At 41.3% G+C, this 18,915-nt stretch overlaps 1 protein-coding gene across 10 annotated transcripts in view; it reads right to left on the bottom strand.

Annotated features, from left to right (window-relative positions):
• Positions 1-18,915, bottom strand: part of TNS3 (tensin 3) — a 418,803-nt gene that overhangs the window by 235,112 nt on the left and 164,776 nt on the right. The window lies entirely within an intron of this gene.

Here is an 18,915-nt window from a genome sequence, read left to right as displayed (position 1 = left end):
TGAACAGTGCATCCAAGTAAGAATTTAAAGTTTACAGCTCATTAAATTACTAGACTAGATGAGATCAGGATGACTTGGGTAGTAAAACAGTGGGTTTGGGATTTATAAAAATACTATTTTTCTTAAAGGACAATTGGAAGAGCATCTAGACAGACACTGAAATAACTGAAAGGCCATAGTATTGAAATCAGAAATATTCACTGATATATCCTGAAATCTTCTTGACCTGCTGCTCACAAACCAGGAAGAATTGGTAGGGGAAGCAAAAGTGGATGGGAACCTGGGAGGCAGTGACCATGAGATGGTCGAGTTCAGGATCCTGACACAGGGAAGAAAGGAGAGCAGCAGAATACAGACCCTGGACTTCAGAAAAACAGACTTTGACAACCTCAAGGAACTGATGGGCAGGATCCCCTGGGAGAATAATATGAGGGGGAAAGGAGTCCAGGAGAGCTGGCTGTATTTAAAAGAATCCTTATTGAGGTTACAGGGACAAACCATCCCAATGTATAGAAAGAATAGTAAATATGGCAGGCGACCAGCTTGGCTTAACAGTGAAATCCTTGCTGATTTTAAACACAAAAAAGAAGTTTACTAGAAGTGGAAGACTGGACAAATGACCAGGGAAGAGTATAAAAATATTGCTCGGGCATGCAGGAGTGAAATCAGGAAGGTCAAATCACACCTGGAGTTTTAGCTAGCAAGAGATGTTAAAAGTAACAAGAAAGGTTTCTTCAGGTATGTTAGCAACAAGAAGAAAGTCAAGGAAAGTGTGGGCCCCTTACTGAATGAGGGAGGCAACCTAGTGACAGAGGATGTGGAAAAAGCTAATGTACTCAATGCTTTTTTTGCCTCTGTCTTCACAAACAAGGTCAGCTCCCACACTTCTGCACTGGGCAGCACAGCATAGGGAGGAGGTGACCAGCCCTCTGTGGAGAAAGAAGTAGTTCGGGACTATTTAGAAAAGCTGGACGAGCACAAGTCCATGAGGCCGGATGCGCTGCATCCGAGAGTGCTAAAGGAGTTGGTGGATGTGATTGCAGAGCCATTGTCCATTATCTTTGAAAACTCATGGCGATCGGGGGAGGTCCCGGACGACTGGAAAAAGGCTAATGTAGTGCCCATCTTTAAAAAAGGAAAGAAGGAGGATCCTGGAAACTACAGGCCAGTCAGCCTCACCTCAGTCCCTGGAAAAATCATGGAGCAGGTCCTCAAGGAATCAATTCTGAAGCACTTAGAGGAGAGGAAAGTGATCAAGAACAGTCAGCATGGATTCACCAAGAGCAAGTCATGCCTGACTAATATAATTGCCTTCTATGATGAGATAACTGGCTCTGTGGATGAGGGTAAAGCAGTGGACGTGTTGTTCCTTGACTTTAGCAAAGCTTTTGACATAGTCTCCCACAGTATTCTTGCCAGCAAGTTAAAGAAGTATGGGCTGGATGAATGGACTATAAGGTGGATAGAAAGCTGGCTCGATTGTCGGGCTCAACAGGTAGTGATCAATGGCTCCATGTCTAGTTGGCAGCCGGTATCAAGTGGAGTGCCCCAAGGGTTGGTCCTCGGGCCGGTTTTGTTCAATATCTTCATTAATGATCTGGAGGATGGTGTGGATTGCACCCTCAGCAAGTTTGCAGATGACACTAAACTAGGAGGAGAGGTCGATACGCTGGAGGGTAGGGATAGGATACAGAGGGACCTAGACAAATTAGAGGTTTGGGCCAAAAGATATCTGATGAGGTTCAACAAGGACAAGTGCAGAGTCCTGCATTTAGGATGGAATAATCCCATGCACTGCTGCAGACTAGGGACCGAATGGCTAGGCAGCAGTTCTGCAGAAAAGGACCTACGGGTTACAGTGGATGAGAAGTTGGATATGAGTCAATAGTGTGCCATTGTTGCCAAGAAGACCAATGGCATTTTGGGATGTATACGTAGGGGCATTGCCAGCAGATCGAGGGACATGATCGTTTTCCTCTATTCGACATTGGTGAGGCCTCATCTGGAGTACTGTGTCCAGTTTTGGGCCCCACACTACAAGAAGGATGTGGAAAAATTGGAAAGAGTCCAGTGGAGGGCAACAAAAATGATTAGGGGATTGCAACACATGACTTATGAGGAGAGGCTGAGGGAACTGGGATTGTTTAGTCTGCGGAAGAGAAGAATGAGGGGGGATTTGATAGCTGCTTTCAACTACCTGAAACGGGTTCCAAAGAGGATGGATCTAGACTGTTCTCGGGGGTAGCAGATGATAGAACGAGGAGTAATGGTCTCAAGTTGCAGTGGGGGAGGTTTAGGTTGGATATTAGGAAAAACTTTTTCACTAGGAGGGTGGTGAAGCACTGGAATGGGTTACCTAGGGAGGTGGTGGAATCTCCTTCCTTAGAGGTTTTTAAGGTCAGGCTTGACAAAGCCCTGGCTGGGATGATTTAATTGGGGATCAGTCCTTCTTTGAGCAGGGGGTTGGACTAGATGACCTCCTGAGGTCCCTTCCAACCCTGATATTCTATGATTCTATGATGTTTGCATTGTGTGTACCTTTTCATTTACTGTTCAGTTTTGATTTATTTTCATTTTATGTCCAGCCTTTTGTTTAAGGAGAGTCTTTGAGAAGCTGCAACTGAATTTTTTAAAAAAGAATATCTTTGTAAATTAAATATGTTGTTGAATACCTCACAGTTCCATTTGCAATAACTGTCAAGACAGAGTAAGTCAATGTTCAAGAGTCTTACATTCTTAACTCTGAGGCTGAAACTAATGTTGCTTTCCCAGCAAATCCAGCCAGAACGAGTAATACACCCGGAGTATTACAGTTTTCTGCAGTCCATACCCAATTACTTAGTGTCTCCTGCCCCTACCTTCACAGTAGTATAAAAACAAACTTCCTAAATTGAGCATCAAAGGTTTCTGATCACAAATGGGCATTAATAAGGTGCAATCCGGTGAGGTTCTCCAGTTTTCACTTGCTCTTCTATTTTCCATCAGTTTGGAATACAGCGCCAAATCTTAACTGGTAGTCCTAACCTTCTAATTCTATGTCAGGATGCCCTCAACATGAAATGGTCATCAAGGCCATAAATCAATCAATCAAAATTCAGTAGGATGAGGCTTAATTATCTGTTATCTTATCTGATCTTGTCAGGTGTCGAGTGCCCTTGATTCTCAAGTCTTCATTCCCAAGAGGTGAGACCTCTTATTCTCCTGGTAGAGGTCATAGAAATATACAGTCCTGACTACCAGCAACACTTGTCTGGGAGCAAACAATGATATGAGTAATTAAAAATTATTCAGTCCTAAAACAACTGGAGGATGAATTTTGACAAGTGGAAACTTGATTTTCTTGCCTGCTAACACTGGGGACGACTATACCGATTAGCTTGAATTCCATGTACGAGGAATAAATATTTGTGAGAATTAAAATTTTGGAGTCTTTTGATTGGCATTGATACTATAAGGGGTTAAAAGTCATACTCCCCCCTCCAAAATTATCTAGTCCTTTTTTAAAAATCCATTTGAAGATCTCCTGTAAGAAAAGTATAAAATATGGCTCAGTTATACAAACAATACCCTGGCTCTGCAAGGCTGCAATCATTAAATGACAATTCCAAACACTAAACAGTAAGGAAACAAAGCTACTGGGAAACCCTGCTGTTACAAAGAAAGGCCTATTTGTCTGCTTTGCTTGTGAATAAGCCCGAGTGGTTGAAGGTATTTTGAAATGTAAAGCATGAAATTATATTTCATTCTAGGATGATTGCAATTGTTTCACAGCTGGTTCATGTGCTACCGAATTACAAAGGTTACATAGCATGCAATATATATGGCTGTGGGCACAACCTGCAGTTCTTGTGCAAGATAAATAGGTTTGGAAGGATTCGATTTTTATCGATAAATGTCAATGTCACCATGCACAAACCAGTAACAAATATTTCCATTGATGATCATCAAAATTTACAGTTAGGCAAAGTAAGAAAAATGCTGCTTGAGAACTTATTAGAGCTTGATTTAAAGCTAAAGTCTTGATATACAATGTTGACAGTTTATTTTTGAACTTTTTGAATCTCAATGTCTACTGTCATTAAATAATTGTTCCCCTCCCACCATCTGTCCCTCCACAATTTCCCACAACTGTGAAAAATTAAACAGATAAACATCAAGAAAAATGCTTAAATATAAACACTGATATTATCTGTCAAAATTAAAACATAAACTAAAAACACAATTCTGCCAAGCCTAAGGATAAACATCCACTTAAGTGAATTGGGAGTTTAGTTTGAGTAAAGACTGCAGGACTGAGCCTTGCATCATCACTATCAGATATGCTTATGACAAACATTGCATCAAACTGAATCACTCCAGTAACATTCCAACTCTGCACAGAACACAGGTCAAGACTTCATGATAAATCACTGTTATCTCGACTAGTACGTGATTTACTAAGAACAGGGAATAAACAATCCAAAGTAACTTGCAAATGTTACAAATCAAGTGGAGCCTTTTAGTTCAAATGCATTCGATTCCTTTTTCAGGTATTTTATTGGTAAAATATGGGGACTGTACACGTACAATACAGTAAAGCTGTTTTAGTCTAGCTTCCCTGACAGTTTCATTTTCCGCAGAGTCCAAAAATGCTCTCCTTCACACCTGAACTGCAGTACTGCTAAGTAGTAGACCCAAGGTAATTCATTACTTTCTCTTACTCACTGTATACTATCACTAATAATAATAATAAAGCTAGATAAAAATAAACACACTGGGAATGAGATCACTGTCTCTGTCCAGATGCTGCGAGCAAAACAAGCATTCCTTTGTGTTCTGAGGTAGAAAGGAGGCTTTCTGTTTCATTCTGGGATGAAAGTCAAAATGTCTGTTGCACACGTCAGTGCTAAATGGCACATCAGAAACATCCAGTAATAATAGCACAGCAGAAGTGCAGATATAAACACCCCATAGCCCTTGAGGGTCCAGATTTCCAAAACAGATCTATTATTGGAATTTAACTCCATTGGGGACTAAAAACTTTTAATCCACACACATAAAGTCGGGAATATGCAAAATTCGGATCTGGATTTTGTGGTTTAGGGGCTCTCTAAGAACAATAACTACCATCTACACTTCTATAGCAATCCTCATTCAAGGAACCCAAAACAGTTACGTCCTTGTGAAGTAATATGGTAACCATAACCTGCATTTTACAGATGGGTAAACTGAAGCACAAAGATACTTAGGGACTTGCACAAGAAGAATAAATAGAAGAGATTAGAATAGGACCTGCTGTGTGTGCTAACCACTTGGCCACATAACCAGATTATGCATTTCTCTGACACTGCTGACAGTGCCTCTTGTACAGATTAGTATTTCATACACTGGGGAAGTATTCTGCTAAAACACAAACATTTTGCCAGCACTGCAGGGCTGACCAAACTTGCTGGAGCAGGTATTAAAAAAAACCAAAACAAATAAGGCTCCACACATGGAACATTTCCTGGGAATTAGCAAACGGCTGGGAGAAACTGCACCTTGAACCGTAAACCCACAGCCAGTTATCAATCCCCAGAAAGTGCCTCACACCAACATTTAAATTGCTATTTTAAGAAGACCATAAAAAATAAACCCAAGACTCAAGATTTAAAAAAATAGTTATAGAGCTGGTCAAAATATTTTGTTCAAAATGCATTACAATGAAAAATGGCCGTTATCCAAAATGAACAATTTTCTTGAAAATTTTTCCTTTTTAAAAAAATTATGTGATTTTTCAACTAAAAAAAAGAAAGAAGGAAAGAACAGAAAACAAAGATTTTTTTTCTTCTTCTTAGTTTTCTGTTGTTGTTATGGGGGTAAAGGGCCATGGAACATTAGGAGTGGGGGCTAGTGATGAGAAGGAAAAAGGAATGGAACACAAAGCGTAAGCATGGGGAATGGGAGGGAGTAGAGAAAGGGTCTCTCTCAAGGCCAGGAGGTAGAACAGGTGGACATGATTTAGTATTCACACAGCGTACAAAAACTGTAGCTGGCAGAATCCAAAGTGCTGATTTGGATAAATGCAAGCTCTGAAACAGGAGGGAGTGTTTCTTAATTGCAAAGTTGCCTCTTTTGCTCCTGCAACTCTGCAGAAACTTCTGGGAGAGCTGGAGTTTTTAAAGCCTTGTTGTAGGTGGCTATGTGAAGTGCAGGGTGATGAGGTGTTGCCAAGACACGCTGCCTCCAATCAGTTACTTTGTGACCTGGCACCTGTAGGAGAAGCCAGGGACAGCGAGGAAACCTTCCTCCTCCACTGCTGAGGCTGCTGCTCTGGCAGAGTCACATGATGAGGTCTGTCTCATCTGTAACATTATCCAGTCCATCTCCCAGACAAGGCAAGATTGTTCCTTACGATACAATTCCAGTGTTTTGTCTAGTCTGGCTATAAACACCATAAACAATAGTGGGTTCTACCACTGCCCTTCGGAGACTAACCCAAGCCAAAAGAAGCTTTCACTTTCCCAATATTATCCTAAATGAGCCTTTTCTTAATTTCATCCCATCATGCTTAGTGAGTCTCCTTTTGCAGCACCCTCTAGAATTCCCCCTTCCTTGATGCTTACACCTTCTGAGTATCTGTATAGCAAGATATGCAACACAGTTCTAGATGACATGTATAGTACTTTTCAAGAGAATGAATACCTCAGAAAATAGACAATCAGGTTACATGAATCATCTCTCGACTTTTCATTAACTTGATAGTAACCACTTAATCCTAGAGGGTATCTTTTTTAGACCACTTCAGTGGCAAAAAGCCAATAATGCCTCACAGTAAAGGGGCCCTTTGTTTTTCAGTCTGACAAACATGAAAATGTAAAAAAAAATGTTTAACAAATACAACATATTCGTAGCATATCAGCTGTTAAGGAAACAAAAATGACCGTGATTTACAGTAAAAAATATTACATGACTTACAGTGAAAAGAACTCAACGAGCAGTTTTTACCAAACCGTGACATTCTTCAGAACCAATTACAGGTGATATACCAGCCAACTCGTCTCTAGACTATGGTCCGTCTGTTTCCTTGTATTATCGCAGTTGATAACTGTCAGCAGGAATGAATCTGTTTGAAGCAGTCCAGCAGATTTAATCAATGTCACACTCAGCAAGACTGCTTTGGTTCCTCAGCTCAACAGCTGAAGGTCTGCATTCCACACATCAGCTCTGTTGTCAAATACAGGCCTTTCCAAATTTGTGTTTAAGAATTCTGGCATCAGTTCCAAGAACAATTGTCTCTAGCTGGCTGACACTGAAGTATACGGCATGCCATATTTAGCCTAGTTACTATACTTCCAAAAATCTCCGAAACAATAGCTCTGAGAATCAAATCTATACAATCACATTTGTTTTGGCCCAGTTCAGGTAAGTGTTTCGTGGAAGCGAACCGGGGTGTTGCCACACATAGGACTGTGCGATGAGGCTTAGTCACTATAAACCTTTATGATAAAAGTTCAGAAAAGTCATGAAAAAAACATGTAACAATAAATCTTATTAAACAAAAACTTGGTCATTTACAATACACGAGAAGCTGAAAGCCCATGTGTCAAATAGGTGTAATTCGTAAAGTCAATGTGACAGTTTATGGTTTTATGGTAAGTATGAGCGAGGGTAAGCATGAGTGTGTGTGTGTGTTGTGCTGGTAGATTTTTCTTGCTCTGTGTGTGTGGCAAATGAGAGCTGTGTGTTGCTGTGACGGGCTGTGTGTATGTGTTTAGTGGTACTGTGTATACTAGTTGTGTTACTGTGTGTACTGGGAGAGCTGGGTGGAGTTGTGACTGCCACATGAAAGGGGTGTGCTGTTCTGAGGGGGCTAGACATGTTTGGGGTTACTGTGTGTGTTGGTCATGTTGTTGTGGGCATGTGGGTGGCAAGTGGGCCAAGTGATCGAGAATTTGTGCAGTCTCTGAGTTATTTTTGATATCACAATGGTCTAGTACTCTAGGCATGGAAAGATGCCTTGCTGTCACATGGGTATAATCTGTAAAGTCAAAATGGCAGAGAACTCTCCTGACCCACTCAGTCTCCACCCCATCCATCTGGACGGATCCTAGATGTGCAGAGTACCATCTGTGGAGTCCAGAGAGATGGGGGTATGATGGTGCCTGTAACAGGGTGTACTGGCCCATTAAGCCTAAGGGGAGGGCCCACAAGAGCCCATTCCAAGAATGTTGATGCAAGCACAGGATATTGGTGTCAGAAAATGGCTGAAACTGGAAGAGAGAGGAGTTGGCAGTGGCATGGGAAGATCTCTTGTTGCCAAGAAGGCTAACAGCATTTTGGGCTGTATAAGTAGGAGCATTGCCAGCAGATCGAGGGACGTGATTGTTCCCCTCTATTTGGCATTGATGAAGCTTCATCTGGAGTACTGCATCCAGTTTTGGGCCCCACACTACAATAAGGATATGGAAAATTTGGAAAAGAGTCCAGTGAAGGGCAACAAAAATGATGAGGGGGCTGGAGCACATGACTTATGAGGAGAGGCTGAGGGAACTGGGATTATTTAGTCGGCGGAAGAGAAGAATGAGGGGGGATTTGATAGCTGCTTTCAACTACCTGAAAGGGGGTTCCAAAGAGGATGGATCTAGACTGTTCTCAGGGGTAGCAGATGACAGAGCGAGGAGTAATGGTTGCAGTGGGAGAGGTTTAGGTTGGATATTAGGAAAAACTTTTTCACTAGGAGGGTGGTGAAGCACTGGAATGGGTTACCTAGGGAGGTGGTGGAATCTCCTTCCTTAGAGGTTTTTAAGGTCAGGCTTGACAAAGCCCTGGCTGGGATGATTTAGTTGGGGATTGGTCCTACTTTGAGCAGGGGTTTGGACTAGATGACCTCCTGAGGTCCCTTCCAACCCTGATATTCTATGATTCTATCTCTGGACACTGTCACTTTAAGGGCCCGGGATCAGGAGCTCTGTAGTGTAGAGTGGAGCAGGGCTCCCCTCTCTCCCAGCCAATCAGGGGAAGCTTTCAGGAGGAGGAGAATATATACACTGCCTTCCCTCTCAGAACAGCGTGCACACGGACAGAGGAAGAAAACCTGAGCAAGAAGGTTATGCTTCTAATGAGCAGAATAAAGTCTCCATGGACAACAACAGAGATGGAGATGGGTATGAACGATGGGATTTACTATGATGGACCTTGCATCTGGGACGCTGAGGACGATTTTGAATTACTCTCCAAACTGGGTGACTGGGCAACAAAATGGCGGATGAAATTCAATGTTAATAAATGCAAAGTAATGCACATTGGAAAACATAATCCCAACTATACATATAAAATGATGGGGTCTAAATTAGCTACCACCTCTCAAAAAAGATCTTTGAGTCATTGTGGATAGTTCTCTGAAAACATCCACGCAATGTGCAGCAGCAGTCAAAAAAGCGAACAGAATGTTGGGAATCATTAAGGAAGTGATGGATAATAAGACAGAAAATATCACGTTGCCTCTATATAAATCCACGGAACGCCCACATCTTGAATACTACATGCAGATGTGGTTGCCCCATCTTCAAAAAGATATATTGGAATTGGACAAGGTTCAGAAAAGGGCAACAAAAATTATTAGAGGTATGGAGCATCCATCATATGAGGAGAGATTAATGAGACTGGGACTTTTCAGCCTGGAAAAAAGACGACTAAGGGAGGGTATGATAGAGGTCTATAAAATCATGAGTGGCATGGAGAAAGTACATAAGGAAGAGCTATTTACTACTTCCCATAACACAAGAACTAGGAGTCACCAAATGAAATTAATAGGCATCAGATTTAAAACAAACAATAGGAAGTATTTTTTCATACAATGCACAGTCAACCTATGGAACTCCTTGCCAGAGGATGTTGTGAAGGCCAAGATTATAACAGGGTTCAAAAAAGAACTAGATAAATTCATAGAGGATAGGTCCATCAATGGCTGTTAGCCAGGATGGGCAGGGATGGTGCCCCTAGCCTCTGTTTGCCAGAAGCTGGGAATGGGCGACAGGGGATGGATCACTTGATCATTAACTGTTCTGTTCATTCCCTCTAGGGGACATGGCATTGGCCTCTGTTGGAAGACAGGATACTGGGCTAGATGGACCTTTGGTCTGATCCAGTATGGCCAGCCTTATGTTCTTATACTTTGGGCTACTGACCTAGTTTCAGGGGAGGGCTGGTGATAGCCCTGAGAAAGACTATACAACACTCCCAAAGGTCCCCAAAGAGAGGGAGCAGAGGGAGGGCCCTGTGGAAACACCTCTAGCCACAAGGGGGTACCTGGCAAATGGCAACTCCACTTCAGTGCCACAGAAGTTTCTGATTCTCATCTTCCCTTTTGTGAAGGATGTAGGGAAAGAATCACAAACAAAGGATTCTTTCCATGAGCGTTGCTGAAGGGGACCATCTAGGCCAGGGATTGGCAAGGGGACCATCTAGGCCTTTGGCACATGGCCCATCAGGGAAATCCCTTGGCGGGCTGGGATGATTTGTTTACCTACAGCGTCCGCAGGTTCGGCCAATCGCAGCTCCCACTGGCCACGGTTTGCCATTCCAGGCCAATGGGGGCTGCGGGAATCGGCAACCAGCACATCCCTCGGCCCATGACACTTCCCGCAGCCCTCATTGGCCTGGAATGGTGAACGACGGCCAGTGGGAGCTGTGATCAGCTGAACCTGTGGATGCTGCAGGCAAACAAACCGTCCTGGCCCGCCAGCAGATTTCCCTGATGGGCCATGTGCCAAAGGTTGCTAACCCCTGATCTAGGCCTTAACTATTAAGGCCAAGAAAGAATTTGAAGAGCAACTAGCTATAAACAGAAAAATGAGCGGCAATTTTCTTTAAGTACATCAGAAGCAGGAAGCTTCCCAAACAGTCAGTGGGGCCACTGGACAATCAAGGTGCAAAAGAAACACTCAAGGAAGACAAGGCCATTGCAGAGAAGCTAAATTAATTCTTTGCATCAGTCTTCACTGCATAGGATGTGGGGGCAATCCCCACACCTGAGCCATTCTTGAAGGTGAGAAATCTGAGGCACTGTCCCAGACTAAGGTGTCAGTAGAGTAGGTTTGGGAACAAACTGATAAATTAAACAGTAATAAGTCACCAGGACCAGATTGTATTCATCCAAGAGTTCTGAAGGAACTCAAATATTAAACTGCAGAACTACTATCTATGGTATGTAACCCATCACTTAAATCATCCTTTGTACCAGATGACTGGAGGAAAGCTATGTAACAGATTTTTTTTAATTCTCCAGAGGTGATCCTGGCAATTACAGACCAGTAAACCTAACTTTAGTACCAGGCAAATTGTAAAGAACAGGATTATCTGACACAGAGAGAAAATGTATATGTTGGGGAAGAGTCAACATGGCTTTTGTAAAGAGACATCATGCCTCATCAATCTATTAGAATTCTTTGAGGGAGTCAACAAGCACATGGACAATGGTGATCCAGTTGAGATAGTGTACCTGGACTTTCAGAAAGCCTTTGACAAGGTCCCCCACCAAAGGATCTTAAGTAAAGTAAGCAGTCATGGGATGAGAGAAGGTCTTCTCATGGATCAGTAACAGATTAAAAGATAGGAAACAAAGGATAAAATAAACAGTCAGTTTTCACAATGGAGAGAGGTAAATAGTGGAGTCCCCTCAGGGATCCATATTGGGACCTGGGCTGGTCAACATATCATAAATGTTCTGGAAAAAGGGGTAAACAGTGAGACAGCAAAATTCGCAGATTATACAAAATTACTCAAAATAGTTAAATCCAAAGCTGACTGCAAACAGTTACAAAGGGATCTCACAAAACTGGGTGACTGGGCAACAAAAGGGCAGATGAAATTCAGTGTTGATAAATACAAAGTAATGCATATTGGAAAACATAATCCCAACTAAATATACAAAATGATGGTGCCTAAATTAGCTGTTACCACTCAAGAAAGCGATCTTAGTGTCATCATGGATAGTTCTCTGAAAACATCTGCTCAGTGTGCAGTAGCAGTCAAAAAAGCCAACAGAATGATAAGAACCATTCGGAAAGGGATAGATAAAAAGACAAACAATTTCACAATGCTACTTTATACATTGATGATACACCCACACCTTGAATACTGAATGCAGTTCTGGGTGCCTGATCTCCAAAAAGATATTAGAATTGGAAAATGTATAGAGAAGGGCAACAAAAATGATTAGGGGCATGGGACAGCTTCCATATGAGGAGAGGTTTAAAAGACTGGGACTATTCAGCTTTGAAAAGAGACAACCGAGGGAGGGGTATGATAGAAGTCTATAAAATCGTGAATGGTGTGGAGAAAGTGAATAGGCAAGTGTTATTTACCCTTTCACATAACACATAAACTAGGGATCGCCCACTGAAATTAATAGACAGCAAGTTTAAAACAAACATAAGAAAGTGCTTCTTCACACAATGCACAGTCAGCCTGTGGAACTTGTTGCCAGGTGTTGTTGTGAAGGTCATACACTGCAGGATTTATTTTGACATAAACTAGAATTCAAAATAGGGTTAAAAAAGAATTAGGTAAGCTCATGGAGGATTGGTCCATCTGTGACTAGTAGCAAGACGATCAGGGATGCACCACCATACTCTGGGCGTTCCTAAATCTCCAACTGCCAGAAGCTGAGATTGGACAGCAGTGGATGGATCACACAAAACTGTCCTGTTCTGTACATTCTCTCTGAAGTAGGGTGACCAGATAGCAAGTGTGAAAAATCAGGATAAGTGGGAGGGGTAAGAGGTGCCTATATAAGACAAAACCATGAATATTGAGACTGTCCTTATAAAATTGGGACATCTAGTCACCCTACTCTGAAGCATATGGCACCAGCCACTACCAGGAGACAGGCTACTGGGCTAGATGGACCATTGGCTGTACTGAGTCAAACCATTCTTATGTTCTTATAAGGCAAGGCTGTCTTTAGAATGATTTTATGGCACTATCTGTTATGACCACTCAATATTACTGGAGAGTTATTGCTAGTTTTAAATGGATTGTCAAGCACAATGAAAATTTATTCGTGCGTATATGTATTGCTAAATCTCAAAGCATTCATACATGCAAATAAAGCCTGCAATTAGAAACTAGAACAAAGTAGATCTTTCAGACAAAGCAGAAGTTTGCCCAGTTATTTCCCATTCAAAAACAAAATATCAACTGGAAGAGTATTTTCAGCTACAGATGGACTAAAAGGATATGAAACAATTTTGACTCTTTCCACTTCCCACTGACTTTCAGGAAGACAAGCTCTAAAAAACCAATAAGTAACTACTAAGTCTGAGTGCCAACAAGAGATATGCCGAGTTACATAAGGCTGTGGCGGGTCTATATGTCCATTTTCCACTCTGTTCCTCTTAGTCACAAACATTTCAACTGAGTTAAAAAAGAGTATCGCTGTTTTTCCCGACAAATGTCCCTATTTACAGCTTTCCAATGCAGAAATGGGACTTTCAAAATCCAGTTACCATTTTGCCAGCTCAACGTGTGACAACTTTTCTCCCCACTGTCCAGATGAACTCAAAAGCCACACACCCCTTTTGGCAATATTCCAGCACAGGTAGGATTTAAAGCAACTCCATGATATACACGAGCCTTATTCTGATTCCACTGATTTTTGACATTGACGTCAACGGGGGCAGGAAGCCCCATAAAGTCAGTGTGCCAGTGTAATGATTTTTGCACCACATTTGTGTCATGGGGTACAGAAACAACATGCTGCACTTCCCAAGGCTTAAGTCGCTGGAAAGCTAATGTACCTGTTCAGTTACTGTAGAAGGCAGAAATGATTTCTGGTGGATTCTAGCCTACTGTAACCCCTGGGCACAAGGATAAACAAACTTATTTAACATGGAGGACATGGGGGGGTTAAAGCACGGGGCTAGGGCTGGGGAGCCCTGCACAGTTTGTGTGGGTGTTTTTTCCCTTTTCTTTTTCTTCTGGCTAGATGATCAGAAAACGTTTCTCTCCTTTTGCTGAATTTTTTCAACCAACTCTACAACTAAACAGCACCAGTGACATGAGATAAAGATCAACAGTGAAAGACATGAAAAATAAGTGTGCGGGAACCTTACAACGATAGTTTACATTAAGAGTAAGATGATAAATGAGTTTGGGTGGGACAGGGGCATGTTTGAGTTTAAAATGAGAGTCCCCTCATGATGAAAGAGAGCAGAAGTTTGACCTTGATAGCAGAAAATGAGGATTCTATTTTTAAGAAATTATCAGTCATATGCTGATGATGTTGCAGTACTAACAGTCACTATAATATCAACATCAGCTTGTTCATTTCCTGTGCCCCAGCACTGCCTCCCTGGATCATTTTTGGGTTTTTTTTGTTTTGTTTTTCATTTTGTGCAAGACCTCTTTCTATTTTTAAACTCCAATTTAAAAACAAAGATAGTATTCGATAGATCACACACTATTGAACTCGATGCACAGGGCCAGCATAAGGCCCTGCGCACCACTTAAGACTAGTATAATGGGTAGAGAGGTGCTCTAACAGAGCACTCAGACAGGAGTGCCTGTATATCCCATTCAGACCTCCGCTAGCAAGTGCTGAAGGCGGCTTTGGGAGCAGCTAGGGAGAGAGGGACCATTTACATGAGCCAGTGATCCCATAACAGGATGTGGAGGGGCTAACGGCACTATTTCAACCCACATTCTGGAATAGCGGCTGTGGGGAGGCTATGCAGCTACCCTGCAACTTGGACTTGAGTTGGGTGTAGATTTTACTCTCCTAGCCATAACACTCCACCCATAACCAAATATCTGTGCTTTATTGTGGGTGGACTTCGCCGCTAGCGTAATTTTTTTATTTGCTACAACTGAGGTAAACGTAATAATTGTGTTCCCACATCTACAGCATTCAGAGAATTAAGTTCAGAGAAAACTATTATGACATTATTATTACATGGGCAGAGATTTGTTCTCCTCATCTAGATCCACATGCTTCCTGTGAGAGGAACAAAGTGCTGGTAGAGTTTTAGGTGTTGACTTTCAAATGAGCCCAAAGGTTTTAGCAACCTCTTCCCCGCTCCACCTCCTTCTAAATTTGCAATGTGATTTGGGCACCTAATTCCCTTAGGCTCCTTTGAAAATCTCAGTTTTATTTTGTATTCCACATGGATGTTGATGTAACAGAATATTAAGGTTTGGGGGTTTTTTTGGAATTATGATGATGTTCTCATTGTATGATTGAATATAAAAACTATTGAATATAAAAAATAGTAAATGGCTGTGATGTAATGACTTCTGTCTTGTGTGAGATGATTCGATCTTAATCCAGCATAGAACTGGGGGTTATTTTTTAAATAGCGTTCCTCTAACTGAACAGGCCTGATGTTGCTATAAAGTGAGTTTGTCCAGTTTCAGGTAAGTCTCTCCTTTAGCTCTTCAAACATACTAGTGACATACAGGACTCTCTTTGAGAAGAACAAAACTTTGTAAGCCAAGCAAAGGTTGCAAACAACGTGATCCTCCAAGGACCTACTGAGGTATGTGTGTCTGGACCATGTTTCAAGGACCCTCTTCTTTAATGCCATTTGCAATGTCAAGAAGCTTAGCTAGCACTCTAGTCTTTCACCTCTTTAAACCTGAGTTCAGATCCTGCATGGGTCATAAGTGAAACTGAGTTTGTGGTCTCAACCTAGTCTCTGAAGCTTCCTTCAGCCCCCAGGTATGTGTGGTACAGACCCTGCAGCATCACTTCCAGGAGGCTTACACATTTCACACCTCCTATTTGAGCTTTGGGAGGATCATTCTGTTATGCTTTGTTTCCTCTGGGTTACTGTTTTCTCCAATAAATTGCCCTTTTCTATTTTTGTTTTAAAAGCCATCTGTAAAAGCAAATGTGGCTTTTAACCAAAGACATCTGAAGCCTGTTTTGTGGCTCTCTCTCACATTGGTCACACAAGGTACTATGATATGCAGTGAATGGCATACTTTAGGACTGCACTGAGTTCACCTATTTCCCATGAGTCACACCTGGAGATTGTGCATTTTGGGTCCATTCAAATGGGATCAGCTTATAAGTTTGCACTTATACCCCGATGCATTGCAGACACTAGCATTGCTGTAAGATTTGAAGGACAGACTTACCCATTTTTTTACCTACATTTCTGAACTTGTTATTAGTAATGAACAGAGGCGATTATTTTAAGGAAGAGATCTTAATGGTCTGAACTTCAGCTTGCAAATACCTACACGCTTTATAATCACAAGTGCAAATCCTGGCATGACTGATTCAGCTCTTATCATTCTGAGTCAAATGGATTTGAGTTTTAAGCTTTTCTGATGTGACCATCAAATCTGAGGTTTGTGTTGGTTGATATGAATGTTCAAAAAACGTAATAGGATGTTTAAGAGTAGGAAAGTATCCCTGGCCAAAACGCTCCCTCTTGCCTCCCTCCCAAAGTGCTGTGTGAAGGTTACTCCTCTGTTAACCTCAACCCCAGAGATGGTTGCACTTCAGTGCTGAAGCCTGTATATCATTTGTGAAGTGCTCTGGGATCCTTTGGTATGAAAGGGTATGCAAGGTAAATATAAAACATTATTATTTTGTTCTACTAATTATAGTGGCTCTTTGTGGGTCTCTGTACATTCTGGTGATTCTTTGCTCAGTTTTCCATTTTCCATCTCCCCTTTAATTATGAATAGGTATGCAGTACTATGTAAGCCAAGTTCTGTATTGAAACATTACTGCACAGATGATTAATTAGTTTAAATAAACTTTGTTGGACTCCTGAGAAAGAGACCACGTCCTCTGTATGGTTGTGCTAATTAGTTGCCTTTTATTAAATCTGTGGGAGTTATTGCTGATTATGTGTACATTTGGTCTATATGTATCTGCAGTTGCTCTCACTATAAATGATAATTTATAGTATCATGAAATGTTTAATAACAATAGTAATCAAAAATGTATAACATGGGTAATGGGCAATCACCAACCATACCCTTGCAACTCCACGTGCCTTCCCTACTCTCAACTGGATTTGATTAGCAACTACCCTGTATTTGTGTATAACAGTGATCTAAACAGTAATCAGCTTTTTTGTTCTTTAGACCAGTGAAACAGCAACTGAGCCATGTCCAGCCTACGCCATTGGCAAACACCACTAAACCCAGAACCTGAAAACACTTATCCACATGCTTATCTTTACCTGAGTAGTCCCATTGAAGTCAATGAGATTTGCTGGATCAGAGCCTGAGAATAAATAAATAAAGAGAGGGAGAGAGAGAGAAAATAAAGTATCATGTGGAAGTGGAAGTAGCAACTATGAGCCTGACCAAAAGTCCATTGAAGTCAATGGTAGTTTTTCCATTGTCTCTAAGAGACCGTGGATCTGGCCTTATATCCCTTTTTGCTCACAGATTAGGACAAATGTACGGTATGTTCATTTACCACAATTTTTATTTATATATTCATGAACATATACACACACACAACACGTACTCAACATTCAAATTCAACAAAAAATCACTATAATGCCACTGACCCTGGCAAGGCCCAAATTCCTTTGACATTTCCAGCTGACAATCTGTGCTCATCTGCCAAACCCAAAACCAGACACAAGCATGCTTTTCAGATTATATGCCAGGCTAATATGTTATCACTGCATTTAGCTATTTAAAAGTATTTGAAATCACTTGCTATTCGACTATATTACATCGTATTCTTAAAAAGTACTAGCAACAATTTCCCAAGTCCAGATCAAACCCACTATAAAAATACATTATAGCTTGCTACTAACAAAGGATAAAATTCATTACTGCATACAGAGACCCTGTGCACTATAGATGTCTGACTTAAACCTGTAAAACCGGGGTAGAGTGGATCACAAGACTTGTGCAGGGTCTGGGCATAAAGATGAATTTCACAGAGAGACTATCTGGCTTCCAGAACACAAAGCAGTTGTCTTAAAAATCCCATCTCATGGTCTGGTTGGTCAAAGGCTCTGTATTCATTATGATCTAGACGTGCACTTGAGGTGCACCTTCTAGTAGTCTAATCGTCCCCTTGAGGTCACCTTCTAATCGTCACCTAGACCCAGAGGAGATAGTCCTGGACTTGTTCCATGGGGTCACCCAGTCTAAGACAGGGATTTTAAAATAACTGCAGCCCTTAGTTTGGAGGCCCGTTTGCCTTTGTCTGAGGGTATGTGGAAAGTCAAAATGCAACTTTTAGCAGATAAGTGAGATTGGGCCTTACCATCCTTGACTGTATCCTGGTCATATACTACCCTAAATACACACGGCAAGTCAGGTGCAACACCAGTGGGTCACTTAGGTTGTACATCACAGAGAATTTGGCCCAATATAAGATGGAGAACTTTTGTCTATTTGTACAGGTGTATTCATGACTGATTTAGATTAACAAAGGGAGATTTGGCTTGGTTTGAACCACAATTTTTATGCTCATCTAAACTGTTATTAATTGCTTTGGTCTGGAAATCTCACACAGCCAGATTTTTTTTAATGGTCATACAGTAAGAACAGTTTTGCTTCGGGTATTTGGTCTACTGAAGACTGACATAATAATAAAAAATCATCAGCACAACAATCAATTTATAACATAATAGCACCCAGAGGCATCCGTCAGGCCTGGGCTTGTTTGTGCTAGGTGCTGTACAAACATATAGAAAATGACAGTTCTTGCATCCGAAGTCCATACAATGTAAACATAAATTAATTTTCAATAGTTAAAAACATTTTTTCAAATGATAAAAAGAGGTTTGAATTCTTGGTTAATCACTACTTCACACACCCATACTCTATATATGAGAATTAACACAGTATTACCAAGGACCTTTGTTTTTATTATTTTGTTTAAAATTTCCCAGGAATTTATCAGTGTTTATAACAAAAATTTAAAAAAGGATGAAACCGGTGCTAAAAATTAACTTCACAGTATTC

Source organism: Lepidochelys kempii, chromosome 2 (assembly GCF_965140285.1).
Source record: "Lepidochelys kempii isolate rLepKem1 chromosome 2, rLepKem1.hap1, whole genome shotgun sequence".
NCBI lineage: Eukaryota > Metazoa > Chordata > Testudines > Cheloniidae > Lepidochelys > Lepidochelys kempii.
This window is presented reverse-complemented; position numbering and strand designations above follow the sequence as displayed.